Below are 6,076 nucleotides of genomic sequence, written 5' to 3' on the forward strand. Positions count from 1 at the left end.
AGAGGTGGGCCTCCAGCTGCCAGTCACCTATTTGAAGCCGAAATCCTTACTCACAGTTCGTCCCCTTTCTTTCGGTTCCAACTAAATTTCTTCGTATATTTCAGTGGCTAAACTCCGTAGGTAGCCTAGAAGATCCTGTGTGAACCATCTGGAGAAGGGGACAGTATGGATGGAGAAGCATCTGGACCAGACACTGTCAGAGGACCTTGCCTTTGGAGTCCTTTTTCAAGGGGTGGTTAGTATCCTTGCTACTGCTTGCCCAGCTATCGGGGGGGGGGGGAGGTCTGTGCTCTGCAGGGTCAGGAGGGGACAGGCAGAAAGTGGGTTTGATGAGGTTTTACTTCCCTCTTGCAAGCTTCCCTTGTTTCCGGAGCCAGCTGCAGGACAGGGCACAGCAGCTGAGTAAAGGCTCGAGGGAGGCCACAGCAATAGTCAGGCTTGGGGACTGCAGCAGGAAAGGCTGTAAGTTTAGGGACCCGCTGGGATCCCAGCCAGGCTGCTTTCTTTTGGGGTTTGGAATTTCAATGTGACTCCAAAAGGTTAATCCCTTAACCAAACAAGGAAACAAACAAACAAAGAGCAGACCAAAACAAAGGCCAAAAAAATGTCTTTGGATTTTGCTAATCCATATCACTGAGGGGGTGCCACAGGTGACGTCCATAGCCTGGTCCCAGAGAATTTCACGCTCTGAATGAGTCTCGTTTGGAGCCATTCACGAATGATGACTAGCAAAAACGGGAAAGACCAATAGGAAACTGAGAAGGTATCCAACCCCCAAAGATCAGTGACTGATGATAAACCGATTGAGTCCTCAGGAACATGTGTCATCCAGCTATTCACAAAGCTTGCTGCTCTTTGGGCTTCTCCGTAGCTCAAGGCCCAGTGACTTCACCATCTGTGGTTGACTACTTGGGCAGCTCACAAAAGAGCTGGAAGCGATCCCAAAGACACCCCCCTCATGGGGGAGGCTGTGCCTCTCACTATTGTACCAGCACCCTTCAGAAAGATTAGCAGCTTCTGTTCGTCCTGGGGGCTGCCCTGTAATGCCTGTGTAATGCTAATTTGTGGTTGGCAGTAGATTGTTCAGGAAGGAGCGGAACAATGGCATGACTAGGCGCAGGCGCTCATATTCCTGGAGTTCCCCCCCCCTCTCTCTCTCTCTCGCGCGCGCGCGTGTGTGTGTGTGTGTGTGTGTGTGTGTGTGTGTGGTGTGTGTGTGGTGTGTGTGTGTATGAACTTGAGGAAGAATACAGCAACAAGCTCCAGAAAGGATGATTATAGGAGAATAGAGGACAATGCATTTGAAAGGGGCGAGCCTGGGAGGGTCCACAAGGCACAAAATTGGGGATGGGCTATCCCTCTCTCCCTCACATTCCATTCATTGGATGTGTGTCACTAGGTCTAGCCCACAATTAAGGGCAAAAGAGTCAAGACTCATGGATAGTCATTTCAGCTGCCCGTGACACTTGAAAAAGACCTCAGCAGAAGTGTACAAGGAAACTATTGTTCTCTGGACAAGTGACTTGTCTAGGATGGGGACTAGGTTTCTCTAGGGCCTCCTTAGTGTCTGGTGTTCCATTTTGGTCTCTATTGGTATCAGCAGCTTGTCTTGGAAGGTTGTTCATTCTGGAATTCTAGCAGCCTAAGGATCAGCACTAACTCATTGTCCTTACAGTCTCTTTGTGACCATGTCTGGTCTTGTTTCATGGTCAGTGGAGAGCTATGTCCATCTGCTTTCAAGAGGATCCAATTCTTTCTTACATTTGTTTTCTCTCCAGCTGCTCGTGGACAGGTATTTTTGTCTGACCATCTGGTAGCCATTCACCTTTACGGTGGCTTGAGAAAGGAATTAATGTTACTTGTTTCTTTAGCAGTATCTACCTCCTTTGACAGCAAGTTACCTTTATCACCTCTTAAAACTCTTACTACACTGGTCCTTCTGGTACCTTGGGGACTCATTAGATCCCTAAGTGTGCATCTGTGTCTCTCTTCCACCTTCACTCCCCATGCCTTTCTTTTCCCACCATGCTTTAAATAGTCTCCACAGACTCTGAGCTACCGTATCCCACTCCTTTTCTGCCACCTGTGTGGCATGAAGGACTCAGCCTGGCTAGACCAAGAAGAAAGTAACCAGAAAGCAGTTGACTGAAAGTCAAAATTTCACCCCTACACCCATCTTCTGAAATGTCGTGAGAGCTTTTGCCTAATTCTGGTGGGTGGTTTGAGGAAGATAGGGAATGGAAGACAGAAGACATTCCTGGCAAGATTAGGTGACTGAGAGTTTTCTAACCTGATCTGGTTTTATATTCTGATGGACTCAGTGCCTGTCTCCTCCAAGACTCATTGAAGCAGAAAAACCAGCCAGGTGGTGGTAGCATTTGTCTTTAATCCCAGCACTTGGGAGGCAGAGGCAAAAGTGAATCTCTGTGAGTTCAAGGCTAGCCTGGTCTACAGAGCTAGTCCTCAGACAGCCAGGGCCACACACACACACAAAAAAAAAAACACCTCTGTCTCAAAACACCAAAACCAAGCAACCAAACAACCAACCAAATAAATGGAGAAATTATGGGATGATGTTAGACTAAATAGATGGGACATGGAGGGCCTCCATGAGAGAGTCTCAGCATAGCCCATCATGCATGGTTGTGTCCTGTTAGAAGGAGTGAAAGGGCAGAGTTAATGCAAACAACTTTGATGACCACCATGATATGCCTTTCCTTTAGAGAGTGGTCAGATCTGCGCCACTGTTCATGTCTGATTACCTTGTCAAAATGAAGCCAAGGTCCTCTGGAAGCTTACAGCTCTTCCCAATGTCATACACACGCACATGCACTGCACAGCACACCACAGCACAGCACACCACCACACCACCCCCCCCACCCCCACCACATCACACCACACCACACCACACCACAGCCTTTTTAAGGCTAGCTGTTCTGCTGTGTGGTCAGGAGTATGCACTGTGTGACAGGGGCCTTGGTTTGGATTCTATTCCCTTCATTTACTAACCACGTGTCCTGAACTAGCCTCGGTTTTCCTATCTATAAAATAGGCAATGAGTTAGTTTATCCTTTTAAAGCTGCTATGAGGCTCACATGAGTGCCACGGTAAATTTGGTATAGTCCTTCATGTCAATTATTAGATTTATTATCTTTGCACTGTCTTAGATGGCCAAGCCCTATTTTTACTTTTATTTTATCTTTTTTTTGTTGTTGAGTTTACCATACTGTTTTTTTTATTGTTGTTGTTTTGTTTTTGTTTGTTTGTTTTTTGAGAGAGGATCTTCTATATAGCCTGGGCTGCCCTGCCTCAGCCTTCTAAGAGCTGGTATTATAGGCATGGACTTTCACGCCTGGTTCAGCCATATGCCTTGATTGGTGGGCCAGCTGTTTCTCTCCCAACCATGAATGTTGAGCTTTGACAAACTGATCCCATGACCATGCTCATCAATTTCCTTCTTAGATATGCTGTCCTCAGGTTTCCTCTCCCTGTAAGCCTCATGCTATGTTCTTCTCTGGGGCGAGTTGACCTCCAAGTCCTGTCAGTTTATCTCTGTGCAGTGTCCTCTGGGGCCTGAGGGACAGTCCAGCTGGGAGGTCTCCCTCCTTATCATGGATGACCTCATGGTGAACCTTCCCGAGGTAGCGGGAGAAATGTAAAACATTCAGACAAGTTGGCATTTGTCATCCTCCTCGCCCACCCTTAAAGTGTTCATGGAATTTCACTCACTCTCTAAAACATGAAACTCAGTCAAAACCCTTTTTGTCTGTAGACTTAGAAGGAACGTTTCATTTGGCTCTGAAGCCATGCTGAAGAAACCGCTCAGGAGGCCAGATGGGGTGTGTGTGGTGGGTCAGCTCTCCATGTCGGACAAGGTTTCACACAGGATACTGAGGAGTCAGTGTGGTCTGAAGTCCTAGGTTGCCCCTACAGCTGCCCCAGGCCAGGATCTCCCTTGGCTTCTGTGGACACCCAGGCAAAGCTGTGCCCCAAGGCCAGCCAGTCTTCCTTGTTTGGAAATTGGCCGGATGGTTTCCACAGTAACGGGACAAACATTCCCTCTCTTATCCCTAGTCTTCTCTTAGAGGCTTTCTGGCTTGTCTATCAAGACCTGGGATGAGTAGGTAGCCTTTTCTGAAAGGCTGAGTCATTTACGTGTTTGTTCACAGGGAGCTGGGCTCTGAGAACAGCATCACACATGTGATGTAAATAGTGAAACTGGAGGCTGGAAGTGAGGGTGTTAGGGCTGTTGGCTGTGCTAGGGCCGAAGGAATGCTGACTCAGTTGATGGTCGCAGATTCTGATGAGTGTTGTGAATTACCGGTTTGGCATGGGACCTGAAATGGCTTTGTACCAAATTGCTGGTGGAAGGAAGAAAAAGTGCTGGCCCCAGCAGAGTGGCTTAGACAGAATGACAGTGTTTTTGAGTCTGCTTCTAGGAGGCTGCAGAGCTTCAAGAGTGTTCACGCGTCCTCCTGAGGGGGCAGGGGTGGTGTTGCTGATTAGCTGCTTCCTAAAATGGGAAGGATGGCCATTCTTCTGTCCCAGTTACTACGGTCCTGCCCACTAGGTGGGCACAGCCTATAGAAGTGAGATGTCTGCAAGGACATGGTTATTGGGTGGGTAGGAGAATTGGAGAGAAGAGTCCTTGTTCTTTTCTGGTTAGTCCTGAATGGCAGAATTGACTAGGTAGGGGAATGACAGTTGCCTATTGTCTTGAGGCTCAGGGAGAAGGAAGGGGTGCTGGCAACCCTGCATGCTGATTAGTTAGCACAGAAGCTGAAATTTATCGTTGACTATTGACCATTGACCGTTACCTGGGTTACTTCCCCCCCCCCCTTCTTCATGGAAATGACGGGAGAAGGATGACCAGATGTCTATGGTTATCAACTGTTTATTATTATTGTTATTATATATATACATATATATATATATATATATTTTTTGAGACAGGGTTTCTCTCTGTAGCCTTGGCTGTCCTGGAAATTCACTCTACACTCTGTAGACCAGGCTGGCCTCGCACTCAGAGGTCTGTCTGCCTCTCCTGAGTGCTGGTATTAAAGGTGTGCCCCCCCTGCCAGCCTACCTCCGCAGTTATCAGTTGTTTATCCCTGAAGATCCTGCTAGCTGCTTTGGGATTTGAGCAGGTGAATTTCTGACTTCTGTAACCTGGGCCTGGAGGTTGGCAGGAGAGGATTGCTGGGGAAGGACAATTGGAAAGGGTGCTCCAGGGGCCAGAGGAAGAACAGCTGCAGCTTTCTGTGTGTGTGTTTGGGGGGGGGAGGACATAATCCCTTTTATCCTGGCTTTGTTTTGCTTGATTACCTCTTTAGCAGTGTTGTTCATAGCTTTAGCAGGTGTCAGACTTAGCCAAAGCAAGAGGCTTGAGAGCTGCTCAAGGGCCTTTGTCATTCCTGATCAGTGTGGTGGGAACCTTGTTATCAGGATGCCTTGGTCCTAATTGCAGTCCATTGTCCTAGGAAAGGGAGCTAGGAAACCATATTTGTTTCTGCTAAGAATTCAGAAACGAGTCAGGGAGTCTTCCACATCCAAAAGGGAATCCAAAGAAGAAATGGGATACATTGATTATTGAGAGAGAGAGAGAGAGAGAGAGAGATTGAGAGAAAGAGAGGTGACCAAGGGGTTCATCAATGCCTTGGAAAATCATCTCATACATTTGCAAACCACAGGAAGTCAGAAGAGAAGAAACAGCTGGATTCTTTTCAACACCTTAGCTTGCATGTTATCTTAAGTGAATACACTACACTTTGAGAGTGTCTAGAGATGGGGAAGTGAACTGCTGTGCGCCTGGGGGCTGGCTCTGATGGGTTGTGGAACTCTGCACGATTTTATTTGGCTCTATCAAGCCCTTTCCCTCTCTCTCTCTCTCTCTCTCTCTCTCTCTCTCTCTCTCTCTCCTGTGTGTTTTGGTGGTGGTGATGGGAGAGTGCAGTGGACAGGGACTAGGTGGTCTATATCCTATGACCCACAGTCCACAGCATGTCTCACAGACAAACTGAAGATGGCGATCGCTCTCAGGAGTGGTACACTCTCCCCCCCAGCCTCCCCAGCGGGT

This window comes from Meriones unguiculatus, chromosome 1 (assembly GCF_030254825.1).
Source record: "Meriones unguiculatus strain TT.TT164.6M chromosome 1, Bangor_MerUng_6.1, whole genome shotgun sequence".
In the NCBI taxonomy this organism is placed as follows: Eukaryota; Metazoa; Chordata; class Mammalia; order Rodentia; family Muridae; genus Meriones; species Meriones unguiculatus.